The 18,116-nt window shown below is 39.1% G+C and overlaps 1 protein-coding gene across 2 annotated transcripts in view; it reads left to right on the forward strand.

The window, feature by feature from the left end:
* The first annotated feature begins 84 nt into the window (after positions 1 to 84).
* The window catches only part of LOC143027565 (meiotic nuclear division protein 1 homolog), an 82,115-nt gene continuing 64,083 nt past the window's right edge, over positions 85 to 18,116 (forward strand). For both annotated transcript variants that reach the window (XR_012966614.1, XM_076188876.1), the window contains exon 1: positions 85 to 186. The gene's annotated coding sequence lies outside the window, so the exon portion shown is untranslated. The remainder of the gene's footprint in view (positions 187 to 18,116) is intronic.

Here is an 18,116-nt window from a genome sequence, read left to right on the forward strand (position 1 = left end):
TTGTAAATATAATCCATATTATTAGAGTCTAAATAACAGTCATTGGAATAAAATATTTTCCACTGATAAATGTCAACCTTTTAGATGAGATATGAACGATGAAGGCGCGAAACGAGTTAATAAATTTTGTAGTGCAGGCAGCAGGGGTTTTTTGAGCAACAAATTTAACTCCATAACGCCAAGAAGGTAAGGGTAGTTTGTAATATTTATATTATTTAACTCATGCTTTGTTGTAATATTCTGCAGGTGGCCTGCCAAATTAGTTGAGAAGAAACCTTCCCAATTGCACACACAACCAAGTGCCAAGTGGCCACCTAGTTTATATGTCAATATTTTATTAGGTACGTTAATAAAAAAACCCCACAATACGTACTCCTGTGTCGGTAGAGTAATGAAAATAGTGAACAATTAGTTATTAATATCATTTCTTTTATGGAAAGTGAGAGAACTGTCCAAAGCCCTCTTGAGTCTTGGCAGTTTCTCTAAGCAATCTATTGAATGGTTATGGTGCTTCCCTACGTGTAACGTTAAGTTAGGAATGTATCAATCGTAAGTCAGTACATTATGTCCAGGTCATTTAGGACGTGGCTACATAAAGTTGCAATACATGTATAACTACGACAGAACCGGATCAAGTGTGAGGCTCTCCTCGAAGTTATATTTAATTCTCAGGATTGCCCAGTAATTGTTTTTTTTTTCTTCAAAGATACAGATGAAGTTCTGGAAGAGGCTCATGCCAGTGACTCCAGCTCAATAACCTGATTGCCACTATTCCCGGCATGTACGGTGATGGTGGATGTTATTTGTGCTCTATAATTAAATTTTTGTTCTTGGCTTTTCTATATTTTATATAATCTTGATTCAAATTGTAACACTGCATTGACCACCCACTGGCAAATCATTCCAAGTATTTACTACCCAATTTGAAAAGACATATTTGATATTTTCCTATATTTAGTCTTGCTCTCTCTTTGAAAATCTTTGAATTTCCTCTTATTGTATTGTCCTCCCTCATCTTAGAAATACCTCTTATACATTGTTGGTCATACTTCTGGGTAATAATCTTGTAAGTTTCAATTTGATCTCCTCTTGTCTTGATCTTCTGTATGCCAGTGTCGGTAGATCTAATTTCTTCAGCCTTTCTTCATAATCATGTCCTCTCAGCTGTGGTATCATTCTTGTGGATCTTCGTTGAACATTTTCAATAGCATCGATATCTTTAACTAGATGAGGACATCAGATCTGATTAGCATATTCTAAATGAGGCCTTACTAGTGCAATGTACAATCAAGTGCAATGTGCAATCAAGGTGGACAGAATTTCTCCTAATAATGCCAAGAATGTTGTTAGCCTTATTGATTTTCTCGGTTAAATGCTCAGTGAATATCAGATGGTCATCGATGACAATTCTTTAACATCAGATCTACTTATTCTCATATGTTTATTTTCATCTGGATGGAAGTTGAGCATCCATCTCTGACCATTTTCTCAGTTCATCTATGTCTTCCTGAAGCTTGTTACAATCCTCTTCATTTGTAATTGTTCAAAAAATCTTGGTATCATCTGCATAAATATATTGTACTCTTGTTCTTTAACATCAGATCTACCTATTCTCATATGTTTATTTTCATCTGGATGGAAGTTGAGCATCCATCTCAGACCATTTTCTCAGTTCATCTATCTTCCTGAAGCTTGTTACAATCCTCTTCATTTGTAATTGTTCAAAACATCATCTGCATAGATACAGTATATACTTGGCTCCGGAAGATCATTGATGAACTTAGATAACAGAGGCCCCTGAGGCACTCCATTGGCAACCTCCCTTCAATCAGAGGCCTCACCATTAGCCATTACTTGTTGCTTTCTTCCAGACAAAAAATTTTTAATCCACTGGAATGGATTACCGTGTATTCCATAAATTTTTATCCTAGCCAGTAGTCTTTTGTGTGGAACTTGGTCAAATGCCTTCATGAAATCACAATAGACTACATCTATGGCTTCACCCTCGTCAATGATCTCCATCCATTTTTCCAAGACCTGAATCAGTTAAAGCACTTGATCTGCCAGAGATGAACCCAAATTGTTTATCACTAAATAAGTTTTGCATTTTCATATGGTGGATTATTGCTTCTCTCAGGACTGATTCCATTAATTTACTGAAAACACTAGTTAGGCTTACAGGTCTTTAGTTACCAGGGTCACTCTTGCTTCCCTTCTTAAATATTGGTGTTATTTGCTCTTTTTGGATGGAATTAAATGAGTGCATAGAGGGACTAGGGGGTAAATCCATATGAAACCTACCAATTTTTTTGCAAATTTGAACCTCACCGTCACCGATTTTTATGAAATTCGGTATGCATGTAGAACTCGGTAAGGCAAATTGATTGAGATTAGTCTCACGTTTTCTATCTTTTATAGAACCAGAATTATGGCTTCCGGAAATTTTGAGAAAAATCTAAATTTTGAAGGTACGGCCTAATTTCAAACATGCATAACTTTGTTAGTTTTTGTCGTAGAACATTCGTTCATATGTCATTGTAAAGCTAATGAGTAGCTCTGCAACTTTTATTCTATTCATATTTTACCTATGAGGTCAAATAAAAAAGTTCCATTTGACCTTGACCTTTGACCTTGAATAACAAAAAACACGCCATCTTCGATTTTTTTCATTTTTTGTACAAATATTCACCATCATCTTAATAACCTTCATGCCAAATTTCATAGTGGGACATTCATGGGATCAGAAGTTACAGGCACTTAAATAACTATAGGTATAAGAAAATTTTGGTATTTTTTGATCTGTATTATTTCAAAAAATTCATATCTCGGTTATTTTTCATCACAAAACGTTCACTAATATACCATTTTAAAGCTGATGATTAGCTCTACATCTTTCATTCTATGCATTTTCTACCTAAAAGGTCAAATAAAAAAGTTGTCTAACCTTACAAAAACTTTTTTTTGTGGGGTACAAAACTTCACTACTTACCTTATTGTATTCAATATCCAGGTATACAAACTGCTTGTGTATAGGATTTGTATATCTAAATTTTTTATCTAATATTAAATAAATAAAATATAATATTTATAAATAAAATATCTAATATTTTGTATATCTAAATTTTTTTTATATCCTTTTTACAGATAAAATATTTACCCACCAACAGAAATAAGTTTAAAAATGCTTGGAAGAAGTTTTAAATTCAAGAAAGTGTGTTGTAATCCTATCAACCTTCATGATGATGATCCTAATAAGAAAGGAAATCGGCAAATGTCAGAAGACTTTGTGGCAAAGAACATTGCATTTAACCTTACAGAAGGTTATTATATTTGTGACAAATGCAGGAAAGAAATTACGAAAAGAAGTCGAGAATTACAAACTACTGAAATAGAAAATGAACCAGCAACAGTCCCTGAAACAACAGATAATGAATCATCATCTTCTTCAGATAAAAGGTCGGAAGATGATGTTTTTGTTGACAAAGATACTGACCTGAAAGCACTTAATGAGTCTCTATCAATCATTGGAGAGTCACCAGTAAAAAAACAAAGACTTGAAAAAGGAATTTACTATAAGGAAGAAAAAGCCAAGAAAATCCAAGATAATATTTGCAGTAAATTACAAATTGGTTCAGCACCATCAACATCAAAAGACCATACAACAGCATCTGCCTCTCACTTTACAAATGCAGATGAAGAAATTGTTATTCAGCTAAAAGAAAAATTTAATACAACAGAAAAACGTTCAGAAAAACTCCAGATTTTGACTGTTCTTCCAAAAAGCTGGAGCAGATCAAAAATCCAGGAAGAGTTCAAGGTGACCCAATATATGGCTAGACAAGCAAAAAACTTAGTAAAAGAAAAAGGTTTCATGGCTCTCCCAAACAAAAGATTACCAACTTTCTCAAAAGAAACTGAAAACATTATCTTACATTTCTACAAATCTGAGGAAATAAGTAGGATTATGCCAGGAAAGAAAGATTATAAATCTGTCAGGAAAGGAGGATTTAAGGTACAAGAACAGAAACATCTAATTCTTTGTAACCTCAGGGAAGCATACAAATTATTGAAAACAAAACATCCTTCCTTAAAGGTAGGGTTTTCAAAATTTGCAGAACTTAGGCCAAAGGAATGCATATTGGCAGGCGGAGCTGGAACACATGTATAGTGTATGTGTATGCACCATCCACCAGAATATTAAGCTGATGATAGTAGGATCCGGGCTTTCTTGTTGTACAGAAGGTGAAGAGATTCATTTGAGTGATTACACTAGTTGCTTAGCTGCTACTACTTGCAATGAAAAGTCAGTTGACTGTTTTTTTCATCAGTGTTCTGATTGCAACTCTCTCTCGAATAATTTTGCTGAATATTTAGAGACAATTTTTGAAAAACACATGATTGATGACATTTCATATAAAAGGTGGATTTCTACAGATCGAACAACATTAGAAACCATCAGTAAATCTGTAAATGAGTTTATTGAAGAATTTTGTTCTAATCTTAAATTATTGAAACGGCATGATTATATTGCAAAGCATCAATCGCAATTTTGCGCTGAGAAAAAGAGAACATTAGGTGATGGAGAAATGTTGATTTTGGCAGATTTTGCTGAAAATTACTCATTCATTTTACAAGATGCAGCTCAGGGGTTTCATTGGAATAATGCACAAGCTACATTACACCCCTTTGTATGCTATTATAAAGATGAGGAAGAGCTTAAACATCTAAATGCTGTAATTATTTCTGATTGTTTACACCACGACACCATTGCAGTACATTTATTTAAAAAAAAAGTTATAGAAATTTTGAAAACAAAAATTCCTGGAGAAATAAATAAATTGATTTATTTTTCAGATGGTGCTGCCTCCCAGTATAAAAATTTTAAAAATTTCATAAACTTGTGTCATCATGAAAAGGACTTTGATATGAAAGCAGAATGGCATTTTTTTGCCACTTCACATGGCAAAGGACCATGTGATGGGTTGGGTGGAACTATTAAAAGATTAGCAGCAAAAGCTAGTCTGCAGAGAGCCTACAACAACCAAATCATGACACCAAGACAACTCTATGAATTTGGAAAAGAAAACATTCCAGGCATACATTTTTTATATGCCTCTCAAGAAGAATGGTCTAAAGAAAAAACATTACTGGAAGAAAGATTTAACATCGCTTGCACAATACCAGGCACTCAGAAACTGCATAGCTTTGTTCCAACATCTCTGTCAGAACTCAAAGTAAAATTTGTATCAAATAGCACTGATGATAAAACCGTAAGAATACGTAAACAGACCAATTTCATATTTGAAGAAATCAAAGGATTTGTGACAGCAATGTATGACCAAAAATGGTATTTGGCATGTGTCCTAGAAACATATTCAGATTTAATGGAAGTAAAACTAACATTTTTGGAACCTAATGGACCTTCTCCTTCTTTCAAATATCCACGAATACCAGATATTTTAATTGTACCAGAGAAGGACATTTTAAGCATTGTAGATCCACAAACTGCAACAGGAAGAACATACAATCTCTCTGATAAAGAAATTAAAAAAGCATCTGAATTATTAAATGAAAAATTATCTTAATAATCATTAAAATCCAGGGTGGATGGAGGGACCTGTGGCTTTTTCTGCTGAGCTATCAGGGGTGGCCCCTTAGGCGATGGGGATACCAAATTGTGTACAATTTGGTAGTGGCTTTGCCACCATGGACCATAGCAGACATGCTCAGTCATGAGTATGATACTTTAATAGTATGATAAGTTTTAAATAGTCAGGTATTTAGTGTAAAATTAATTAGGTAGAATTACAATTTACAAACAAAACACAAAATGACGGCATTTTAAATTTTTCAAGGTCAGTGGTCGTTCACAACTTTTTTATTTGACCTTGAAGGTAAAAGGTGCATAGAATAAACGTTGTAGAGCTAATCATCAGCATTAAAATGGTATGTTAGTGAACATTTTATGATTAAAAATAACCGAGATTTGAATTTCTAAAAATAATACATATAAAAAAATACCAAAATTTTCTTATACCTATAGTTATTTAAGTGCCTGTAACTTCTGATCCCCTGTATGTCCCACTATCAAATTTGGCATGAAGGTTATTAAGATGATGGTGAATATTTGTACAAAAAATGAAAAAAATCGAAGATGGCGTGTTTTTTGTTATTCAAGGTCAAAGGTCAAGGTCAAATGGTACTTTTTTATTTGACCTCATAGGTAAAAAATGAATAGAATAAAAGTTGCAGAGCTACTCATTAGCTTTACAATGACATATGAACGAATGTTCTACGACAAAAACTAACAAAGTTATGCATGTCTGAAATTAGGCCGTACCTTCAAAATTTCGATTTTTCTCAAAATTGTCGGAAACCATAATTCTGGTTCTATAAAAGATAGAAACGTGAGACTAGTCTCAATCAATTTGTCTCACCGAGTTCTACTTGCACACCAAATTTCATCAAAATCTGTGACAATGAGTTATAAGTCATTGGTAGGTTTCATATGGAATATATATAGGGAGAAATGTAAATGTAGTGGTGTTGGGAGACCCTAATGTTAGGGTAGGAAATGAACCAATAGACAAAGTGATTGGGAAGTATGGAGTTCTAGGAAAAAATCGAAGTGGAGAGTTGATGGTGGAGATGTGTCTTGAAAGAGAGTTGATGATAGCAAATACAGTGTTTAACCACTTCACTCCAGGCCAAAATCTTGCAGGCAGCATTAGCTGCCAGACGTACGATGTTGCGTCATAATACTCGCATCATAAAAAATAGTCACCGCTTATATCGATCGTTCTCTCATTCACTCGTGAATTTTGATAACCATAGAAAATGTGATGAAGCCAGTTTAGAGAGTATGTCAGTTACGCAGGGACAACTACAATAAATATAATCAAGATGTCGATATGGCAGCTTCACATATCCACTTGCTCCTCATCCCGCCTACGTAGGCGGCACCGTATGGAAGAGGTTAAGAAGAAAGTCAAGATTAAGTACACATGGGAGAGGGTGGTAGATAGAGCGTTAATGGACTATATAGTGGTAACCAGGAATATGGTAGGAAGAGTTAAGGATGTACATGTTCTAAGGGGAGAGAGTGGGGGGAATATCAGATCATTTTTTGGTAGAAGGTAAGTTGAGAGTGGAGAAGGAGGAAAAGGGCAGAAGGTAGAGAGGTACTTAAAGTAAACTGCTGAAATGAGAAAGAAAAGGAGGAGTATAAGAAATAGCTGAGAGAGGAGTGGGAGGGAGTGAATGATAGAGTAGAACTGGGAGTGGAGGAGGAATAGGGGTGGTTCAAGGAGGGAGTCATAAGGTGTGCAAAGATGGTGTGTGAAACAAGCAGGACAGGAAGAAAAAGAAGGATGGGTAGTGAGTGGTGGGATGCGGAAGCAAAGAAGGGTGTAGAGGATTAAAAGCAGGCTTTCATATAATAGTTACAAATTAAGATGAGGGAATCATATGAGAGGTACAAAGTAAAGAGAAGAAAAGTAAAACTTAAGATAAAGGTGGCAAAGGGGAGAGCGGATGTGAAATGGGGTAAGAGTATGACAGAAAATTTTGAAAGTAATAAAAAGATGTTTTGGAAAGAAATTAAGAGAGGAAGAGGAGGCAAATCAAGTAGAGAAGAAAAGCTAAAAGGTGCAGATAGAGGGATGATAATGGAAGAGAAGGCAGTGAGAGGAAGGTGGGCAGAGTATTTTAGGGAGTTGTTAAATGTGAAGGAGGATAGGGAGGGAAAGGTAGTTGCAGTGGGAAGCGCTAAGAAAATGAATGTGATGAGTGAGGAAAATGGAGGAGAAATAAGGAAAGATGAAGTGAAGGCAGCTGTTAAGATGATGAGAGCATGTAAGGCAGCTGAGTTGGATGGATGTCAAACAGAATGTCTGAGAAAAGGAGGTACAGTGATGGTGGACTGGTTGGTGAGGTTATTTAATGTTTGTTTAAGAGAGGATAGAATGCCGGAGGACTGGAGGAGTGCCTGTATAGTTCCACTGTACAAGGGAAAGGGAGACCAGTGTGAGTGTAGTAGTTTCAGAGGGATCAGCTTGTTGAGTGTAGTTGGGAAAGCTTATGGGAGGGTGTTGATTGAGCAGATTAGGAGAGGAACAGAGGGAGTAATTGGTGAGGAACAGTGTGGATTTAGGTCAAGTAGGGGTTGTGTAGATCAGATTTTTGTGGTAAGACAGATATATGAGAAAGCTGTAGGAAAGGTAAGGATGTTTTTTTTTTTTTTTTTTGGCTTTTATGGATCTGGAAAAGGGTTATGACAGGGTAGACAGGAAGGCACTGTGGGAGGTATTGCAGATATATGGGATAGTAGGAAAGCTGTTTAAAGCAGTAGTTTTTACAAGAGTAGTAGAGCTTGTGTTAGGATTAGAAATGGAGTGGTTTGAGGTAAAGGTGGGACTTCAAAAGGGATGTGTTATGTCACCCAGGCTGTTCAATTTATACATGGATGGGGTGGTGTGAGAGGTGAATGCAAGGGTAATGGGTCAGGGATTGGAGATGGTTAGAGAAAATGGAGAAAAGTGGAAGATAAGCCAGTTGTTGTTTGCTGATGACACTGCACTTGTACCAGGATCAGAGGAGGGATTCAGGAAATTCGTGACAGAGTTTGGGAAGGTGTGCGAAAGAAGGCAGTTGAAGATAAATATGGTTAAAAGTAAGGTGATGAGATGTACAAAGGGAGAAAATGGTAGCAGACTGGAAGAGAGACTGGAGGAAGTGGATAGTTTAAATACTATGAATGTGGCAGGAACAAAAGGAGTGGAGGTGGAGGTAGAATGTAGATTGAGAGAAGCGAGTAAATGCCTTGGGGGATTGAAAAATGTAATGAGAAATAGATATTTGGGAATGGATGCTAAGAGGAGATTGTATGAAGGAGTGATTGTGCCGACAGCACTGTACAGGGCAGAAACATGGAAGATAAGGAGGAAAAGAGAAGGAGTTTGAATGTGTTTGAGATGAAATGCCTGAGAAGTATGATAGGGGTTACTAGGCTGGAGAGGGGGGTTGCTGATTTAATGAAGCGGCCTTGCTGTGGATGTGTTGTGTCTTGCAACACTGCTTCTTACCCAGGGGACAAGATCCAGGGATGACGGGTCATCCAGGAGGTGCCAAGATAAGAGGGAGGGAAAAGGGTAGAGGGGAGTGGAGTATGTAGGAAATGGAATGGGTGGGAGTCGTTTTTATGCCTTTGTTTTTTGGCCACCTTCCTTGTAAGGGGGAAGAAACCCTTTGGTACATGTATGTTATTTGTGCCATCTTCCAATCCTCCAGAACTACTCCCTCTTGCAGTGAACTACAGAATATTATTTTTAATGGTACTAATAGAAGAGAGGAAGAGGAGGCGAATCAAGTAGAGAAGAAAAGGTAAAAGGTGCAGATGGAGAGATGATAATGAAAGAGAAGGCAGTAAGGGGAAGATGGGCAGAATATTTGTGGGAGTTACTAAATGTGAAGGAGGATAGGGAGGGAAAGATAGTTGCAGTGGGAAATGCGAAGAAAATGAGAGTGATGAGTGAGGAGAATGGAGGAGAAATAAGGAAGGATGAGGTGAAGGCAGTTGTTAAGATGATGAAAGCAGATAAGGCACCTGGTCTGGATGGATGCCATGCAGAATGTCTGAAAAAGGGAGGTACAGTGATGGTGGACTGGCTGGTGAGGTTATTTAATGTTTGCTGGAGAGAGGGTAGAGTGCCGGAGGACTGGAGGTGTGCCTATATAGTTCCTCTTTACAAGGGAAAAGGGGACGTGTGAATGTAGTAGTTTCAGAATTATTAGCTTGTTAAGTGTAGTTGGGAAGGCTTATGGGAGGATCTTGATTGAGAGGATTGGGAGAGGAACAGAAGGAGTAATTGGTGAGGAACAGTGTGGATTTAGGACAGGTAGAGGTTGTGTAGATCAGATCTTTGTGGTAAGACAGATATGTGAGAAAGCTATAGGAAAGGGTAAGGATGTTTTTTGGGCTTTTATGGATCTGGAAAAGGCTTATGATAGGGTAGAAAAAAAGGCACTGTGGGAGGTTATGCAGATATACGGGATAGGAGGAAAGCTTCTGGGAGCTGTCAAGAGTTTTTATGTGAATAGTAGAGCTTGTGTCAGGATTGGAAATGGAGAGAGTGAGTGGTTTGAGGTAAAGGTGGGACTTCGTCAAGGATGCGTTATGTCGCCCTGGCTGTTCAACTTGTACATGGATGGGGTGGTGCGAGAGGTAAATGCAAGGGTGGTGGGTCTGGGATTGGAGATGGTTAAAGAAAATGGAGAAAAGTGGGAGGTGAGCCAGCTGTTGTTTGTGGACGACACTGTGCTTGTGGCAGGATCGGAGGAGGGATTGAGGAAGTTGGTGACAGAGTTTGGGAGAGTATGTGATAGAAGAAAGCTAAAGATAAATGTGGGTAAAAGTAAGGTGATGAGATGTACAAGGGGTGAAAGTGGTAGTAGACTGGAAGTGAGCATTAAGTGAGAGCGACTGGAGGAAGTGGGTAGTTTTAGATACTTGGGTGCAAATGTGGCAGGAAAAGGTGGAGGTAGAATGTAGATTGAGAGAAGTGAGTAAATGCCTTGGTGGATTAAAGAGTGTAATGAGGAATAGACATTTGGGAATGGATGCTAAGAGGAGACTGTATGCAGGAGTAATTGTGCTGATAGCACTGTATGGGGCAGAAACATGGAACATAAGAGAAGAAGAAAGAAGGAGTTTGAATGTGTTTGAGATGAGGTGTCTGAGAAGTATGATGGGGGTTACTAGGCTAGATAGAGTGAGAAATGAGGAGGTGAGGAGGAGAACAAGGGTAGAAAAGGAGCTGGGAGATAGGGTTGATGAAAGAGTATTAGGATGGTTTGGACACATGGAAAGAATGAGTGAAGAAAGACCAGTAAAAGAGGTATGGAAGGCAGATGTGGAGGGAGTGAACATGAGGGGACATCCTAGGATGAGGTGGATGGATGGGGTGAAGGGGGCTTTGGGGAAGAGGGGAATGTCTGTTGAGGAAGGACGGGAGAGGACAGAAGACAGGGGTGAATGGAGAATGGTTGTATATGAATGATGTTGTGATTGCATGAGGTGGAATGGGCCGGGGGATGGGGGTGAGGTAGTATGTGTGAGCAAAAGTTGACGCAGCCCAAAGGGATTTCTCCCCGTCCTCTCCTTTTATGCAATGGGGGGACGGAGAGGGGGGGGTTGCCGATTTACTGAAGCGGCCTTGCTGTGGATGTGCTGTGTCTTGCGACACTGCTTCTGACCCAGGGCAGTGGACAAGGTGCAGGGATGACCTGTCATCCAGGAGGTGCTCAGATAAGAGGGAGGGTGGAGGGGTGTGGAGTGTATTCAGGGATGGAGTGGGTGGAAATGATTTTATGCCTTTCCCTTTTTGGCTACCTTCCTTGTAAGGGAGAAAAAGCCTTGGTATATGTATGTAGTAATAGTTCTTCCATCAGATCTTTAACAATTTTGCAGATCTTTTCTGATAATTTCATAGTTTATCTCTATGTGGTCTAACCTGGATATAGTTGGAGGATAAATCCTTGGCAATTTATCATTTGCTTCTTTAACAAAAACTGATGAAAAGTTATCTGCAAGAACCATTGCCTTTTCTCTGTCACTTGATATTTTTACTTGATGTCATCCATGTAAAGATATGCTATTTTGTTTTCAGTCAAACAATTATGTACTATTTGATTACAAAATAAGATGAGAGAATCATCTGAGAGGTACAAAGAGAAGAGAAGTAAAACATAAGATAAAGGAAGCAAATAGGAGAGCAGATGTGAAATGGGCTAAGAGTATGACTGAAAATTTTGAAAGTAATGAAAAGATGTTTTGGAAAGAAATTAAAACAGGAAGGGGAGGCAAATCAAGTAGAGAAGAGAAGGTAAAAGATGCAGATGGAGAGATGATAATGGAAGAGTTGGCAGGAAGAGGAAGATGGGCAGAGTATTTTAGGGAGTTGCTAAACGAGGAGGGTAGGGAAGGAAAGGTAGTTGCAGTGGGGAGTGCTAAGAAAATAAGTGATGGATGAGAAATAAGGAAATATGAGGTGAAAGCAGTTGTTAAAATTATGAGAGCAGAGAAGGCACCTTGGTTAGATGTGGAGTGTCTAAAAAAGGGAGGTATAGTGATGGTGGACTGGCTGGTGAGGTTTGATATTTGTCTAAAAGAGGATAGAGTGATGGAGCACTGGAGGAGTGCCTGTATAGTTCCACTTTACAAGGGAAAAGGAGACAAGTGTGAGTGTAGTAGTTTCAGAGGGATCAGTTTGTTGAGTGTAGTTGGAAAGGCTTATGGGAGTGTTTTGATTGAGAGGATTAGGAGAGGAACAGAGGGAGTGATTGGTGAGGAAGAGTGAGTTTAGGACAGGGTTTTGCATGGATCAGATTTTTGTGGTAAGGCAAATATGTGAGAAAGCTTTAGGAAAAGGTTAAGATGTTTTTTGGGTCTTTATGGATTTGGAAAAGGCTTATGACAGAATAGACAGGAATGCACTGTGGGAGGTATTGCAGATATATGGGATAGGAGGGAAGCTGTTAAAAGCAGTCAAGAGTTTTTATGAGAGTGGTAGAGCCTGTTTTGGAAATGGAGGTACGCAGCTGTCTGCCTGCTATTGATGACTCAAAATTTGACAGAAAAGTAATGATGGATCAGTGATGGCCTGCACCATTGCAGACATCGGCAACAAAGTCACTCCGGCCGACAATAACTCTCTTGCTCATGAGTTGGCAAAAGATCTGTGATTGCCATGGTACTTTGATTTACTCATGAAGGATGACCACCCAAGAACAGCAACAAAAGAAGTGAAATTTAGCACTATCGTCAACTCACAAGTTCTATAACAATTTCATCTTGGACATTTCAGCATGCAACTGATGAAGCAACTTGCCAGAACTGCAGTTTACTGGCCCAACATCACTGGAGACACCGAAGTAATCTGCTGCACCTGCATGGTGCACAGTGAACACCAAAACAAGCTGCCAAGACCCAGCAATTCATCTCTGGATGAGAAACCATGGAGTAAACTTTCATGGAACTAACTGGCTAGTTCTGACAGGTGTGTGCTTGAAGTATCCATGCATTCATGCAACCCAGCTGGCCTCAGCTATGAAAGGTGAAGATTGATCTACTGGAGTAGGACTTTGCTCACTTCGAGTATCCTCATGCACTGATTATGGACAGTGCTTCAGTTTTTCTGTCAAAGGAATTTCAGGAGTGGTGCAAAGAAAGAGGAATCGCACACCTCACTGGTGATCCATATCATTCATCAACAAATGTATCAGTAGAATGACTCATCCTAACATCAAGCAGACTTTACAAAAGTCTAGCCTTCCACTGGGAATTGCACTGCAGGAATTTCTGTTGAAGTACTGTTGTACTTTGAACTCCAGTGGATACTCACCAGGTGCATTGTTGAACTCAAGACAAATTTGCCCAAAGATTGACTATGCTGCCATTGCTTGTGCATGTTGCTCAAGGCAAACAGACAAAAGAACCAGCCAAGTCACAAGCAAGCCAATGCCAGAGTGGATCCAATCTACAGTATTGGTGATTTGGTCTTTCTTTTGGGCCACACCATCACTGGGAACCATGCTGGCTGTCTGTTATTGCCACTTAACACAAAGGCTCACTCGCAGTCAACATACACATAAACCCTTGAGGACCAACTTGGCATCTTGTTCACACTAGTGGTTTGAACTGTGTGGAAACCATGGTGATACCACAAACCCAAGAAGAAAAAACTGTGAGGTTGTGTGTGAACGTCTCCATTGAGTTACATTGTAATTGAAGTGCCGCGGTTGAAATCACTATTGTGAACAGGACCTTACAACTATGATACATATTGCCAGAAAATTCAGAACCAGGTGGATACAAGTGTGGGGTGAATCTGCGTTTCTACAGCAGACAAGATATATATATATATAATACCAGCAGAAAGTATACTTGGTCTACATGTAGAAGAAATGCAGTACATTACAGTAAAATTTCCACACAGAATATGACACAGAATGTCCAAGAAGCATATGGTGAAGGGACAAACCACCATCACTGTTTGCCCTTGGGCAAGGGTGGCAAATGTTATAGACATTTTATAGTGGGTGAGTCATGCAGGCACACTGTCGATTATAAATGCTAATTGTGATTTTACTGAGTCTAGAATGTTCTGTTATGTCAGTGGTTCCCAAACTGGGGGTAATTTAAGTAATTTAACATATTTTTGGGGATAATGTAATGGTGACAAAAAAAATTCTGAAAATCAAGGAAACATTGCTGTACTTGGTATTAGGATAAATATTAACTTAGCCTCAGCATGTAAAGTTATAAAGTAAACCTGTTCTAATTAATAGTTAAGCTGAATAACAGTAAACATCAAAAACTAATATACAGTATCAGAAAAGAAAAAATATGTAAGTGTGCAGTAGCCCAAAAGTATTTTGACAGGTATGCTTCAGGACAAGTCACTCAGTAACCCTGATGACAATGTGTCAAGTATGCGTCACTCACTGCCTGAGGCTGCCTCTATTTCACACTGTCAGTTTCTCTGTGAGCATCAGCTGAGGTAGAAATAAACTGGGATGTATGTATGCCCTGTGCAGTATAGTTAGTATTTACCCAAGTGGGTAAAAAAAAAAAAAACACTGAGAACTTACTGTTTATTTTTTCATGGCATTCTAGATTGAATTAGAAGAGCTTACTCAGCATAGGGATGATGTAACAGTGCTGTTACATCATCCCTATGCTGAGTAAGCTCTTCTAATTTAATCTAGAATGCCATGAAAAAATAAACAGTAAGTTCTCAGTGTTCACTTTTTTTTTCCCCTGCAGATTATAAAATAAAATGTCCAAAAAGCACACCTATTCTGACTTTTCTTCACCATGGCTTTGTGAATTTACCTTCTGGTGGAGAGGATCAGCCACAGTGTACCATTGAAGCATCCTACTTTGTTGCATATGAAGTTGCTGAACAACAGAAATGCCACACCATTACAGAAAATCTGATTATGCCTTGTGCATACAATATGGTAAGCAAGGTATGTGGGGAGGATCAAGTGAAGAAACTGAGTGCCATATCTCTATCAAATAACACAATCCAGTGACGAGTTGACGACACTGGATCAGATATCCTGTCTCAAGTTACAACAGATATCAAGAAAAATTCGTATAGCAAATTCTCCTTGCAATTTGATAAGTTGTGTGATGTAGCTAGTTGTGCTGTTCTCCTTGGGTTCATCCTTTACATCCGCCAGGACAAGATCAAAGAAGAGTTCCTATTATGTGAGTATCTGCTGACAACCATGAAGGGAGAGGATGTCGTCAATATCATCAACAGTTTCTTTACCAAGAACGGGTTGGATTGGAACAGCGTTCAATAGGTAGGGAGAGGTGTTTATATAAAGTCTAAATTAGTATAAATACAATGAATTACATGACATATAGTCATATACAGTTTTGTTTATTGCACAAGTAGTTCTAGTGTCCCTTGTAGCCTCACAGGGGACATTCCTAAAGGCATAAGAGGGTCTAGGAGTTTTCCAACCAGTACCCTAAGGTTTGGGTCTTTTAATGTGCATGGATGTGGTACAGATAAGAGTAAAAGGGAAGAGATAGGTAGTATGTTTGTGCGAAGAAAGATGGATGTGTTGGCTTTGAGTGAAACTAAGTTGAGAGGGAGGGGTGAGTGTGAGTTTGGGAGTGTAGTTGGGAGGTTCTCAAGAGTGAAGAGAGGATGAGTGGAGTGGAAGGAGGTTTCTTCAAGGTTAATGTGGATGAAGGTGAAACTGGGAAGGGAGATGTGAGTTTCTGTAATTGCATATGGGCCTGGTAGTGAGAAGAGTGTAGAGGAAAGGGAGGCTTTTTGGTTAGATTTAAATGAGTGCATAGAGGGATTAGGGAGAAACGTCAATGTAGTTGTATTGGGAGACTTTAATGCTAGGGTAGGAAATGAACCAATAGACAGAGTGTTTGGGAAGTGTGGAGTTCCAGGAAAGAATCGTAGTGGAAAGTTGATGGTGATGTGTCTAGAGATCTAGAGAGTTGATGATAGCAAATACAATGTTTAGGAAGAAAGTCAAGCATAAGTACACATGGGAGAGGGTGGTGGATGGAAGGGTGGTAGATAGTGTTAATGGACTATGTAGTGGTAAATAGGAAGAGTTAAGGATGTACATGTTCTAAGGGGAAAGAGTGGGGGAATATCAGATCCTTTTCTGGTGGAAGGTAAGTTGAGAGTGGAGGATAGATGGAGAAAGAGGTAGGGAGGTGCTTAGAGTGAACTGTTTAAACGAGAAAGAAAAGGAGAAGGAGTACAAGAAGAAGCTGAGAGAGGAGTGGGAGGGAGTGAAGGATAGAGTAGAACTAGGAGTGGAGGAGGAATGGGGATGGTTCAAGGAGGGAGTCACAAGGTGTGCAAAGATGGTGTGTGGAACAAAGAGGATGGGAGGAAATAGAAGGAAGGGTAGTGAGTGGTGGGATGAGGAAACAAAGAAGGTTATAGAAAAGAAGCAAGCTTTCACAGATTGGTTACAGAATAGGACAAGGGAATAATTTGAGAGGTACAAAGAGAAGTAAAGCATGAGATAAAGGAGGCAAAGAGGAGAGCAGATGTGAAATGGGGTAAGAGTATGATAGAAAATTTTGAAAGTAATAAAAGAATGTTTTGGAAAGAAATTAAGAGGAAGAGGAGGAGAATCAAGTAGAGAAGAAAAGGTAAAAGGTGCAGATGGAGAGATGATAATGGAAGAGAAGGCAGTAAGAGGAAGATGGGCAGAGTATTTTAGGGACTTGCTAAATGTGAAGGAGGATAGGGAGGGAAAGGTAGTTGCAGTGGGAAGAGCTAAGAAAATTACCATGATGAGTGAGAAAAAATAAGGAAAGATGAAGTGAAGGAAGTTGTTAAGATAATGAGAGAAGGAAAGGCACCTGAGTTGGATGAATGTCATGCAGAATGTCTGAAAAAATGAGGTACAGCTTTGGTGGACTGGTTGGTGAGGTTATTTAATGTTTGTTTAAGGGAGGGTAGAGTGCTGGAGGTGCCTTTATAGTTCCGCTTTACATGGGAAAAGGGGACAAGTGCGAGTGTAGTATTTTCAGAGGGATCAGCTTGTTAAGTGTAGTTGGTAAGGCTTATAGGAGGGTCTTGATTGAGAGGATTAGGAGAGGAACAGAGGGAGTAATTGGTGAGGAGGAGTGTTGGTTGAGGCCAGGTAGGGGTTGTGTAGATCAGATCTTTGTGGTAAGACAGATATGTGAGAAAGCTATAGGAAAAGGTAAGGAAGTTTTTTGGGCTTTTATGGATCTGGATAAGGCTTACGACAGGGTAGACAGGAAGGCACTGTGGGAGGTATTGCAGATATATGGGACAGGAGGAAAGCTTTTAGGAGCTGTCAAGAGATTTTATGAGAGTAGTAGTGTGTGTGTCAGGATTAGAAAGATAGAGAGTGAGTGGTTTGAGGTAAAGGTGGGACTTTGTCAGGGATGTGTTATGTCACCCTGGCTGTTCAATTTATACATGGATGGGGTGATGCGAGAGGTAAATGCAAGGATAGTGGGTCAGGGATTGGAGATGGTTAAAGAAAATGGAGAAAAGTGAGAGATAAGCCAGCTGTTGTTTGCGGACAACACTGCACTTGTAGCAGGATCAGAGGAGGAATTGAGGAAGTTAGTGACAGAGTTTGGGAAGGTGTGCGAAAGAAGGAAGTTGAAGATAAATGTGGGTAAAAGTAAGGTGATGAGATGTACAAAGGGAGAAAGTGGCAGCAGACTGGAAGTGAGTATTAAGGGAGAGAGACTGGAGGAAGTGGATAGTTTTAGATACTTGGGTGCGAATGTGGTAGGAAAGGGAGGAGTGGAGGTGGAGGTAGAATATAGATTGAGAGAAGCTAGTAAATGCCTTGGTGGATTAAAAAGTGTAATGAGAAATAGACATTTGGGAATGGATGCTAAGAGGAGATTGTATGAAGGAGTGATTGTGCTGTTAGCACTGTATGGGGCAGAAACATTGAACATAAGAGAGGAAGAGAGAAGGAGTTTAAATGTGTTTGAGATGAGGTGTCTGAGAAGTATGATAGGAGCTACTAGGCTGGATAGAGTAAGGAATGAGGTGAGGAAGAGAACAGGG

This window comes from Oratosquilla oratoria, chromosome 8 (genome assembly GCF_046742065.1).
Source record: "Oratosquilla oratoria isolate Oo_2021 chromosome 8, ASM4674206v1, whole genome shotgun sequence".
Taxonomy (NCBI): Eukaryota; Metazoa; Arthropoda; class Malacostraca; order Stomatopoda; family Squillidae; genus Oratosquilla; species Oratosquilla oratoria.